Here is a 215-nt window from a genome sequence, read left to right on the forward strand (position 1 = left end):
CCTCTCAATGTTGTCCACATCTCTCCTGAAGTGGAGTGCACAGAACTGGACACAGTACTCCAGCTGTGACCTGACTAGTGTTGCACAGATGGGGAGGATCACCTCTTTGGCCCTGCTAGAGATGCATCTGTGAATGCACGACAAGGTGCGTTTAGCCCTTCCAACCGTGACCTCGCATTGTCAGCCCATGTTCATCTTGGAGTCAATAATGACTC

This window comes from Gavialis gangeticus, unplaced genomic scaffold (genome assembly GCF_001723915.1).
Source record: "Gavialis gangeticus isolate Ggan-Ray unplaced genomic scaffold, GavGan_comp1, whole genome shotgun sequence".
In the NCBI taxonomy this organism is placed as follows: Eukaryota; Metazoa; Chordata; order Crocodylia; family Gavialidae; genus Gavialis; species Gavialis gangeticus.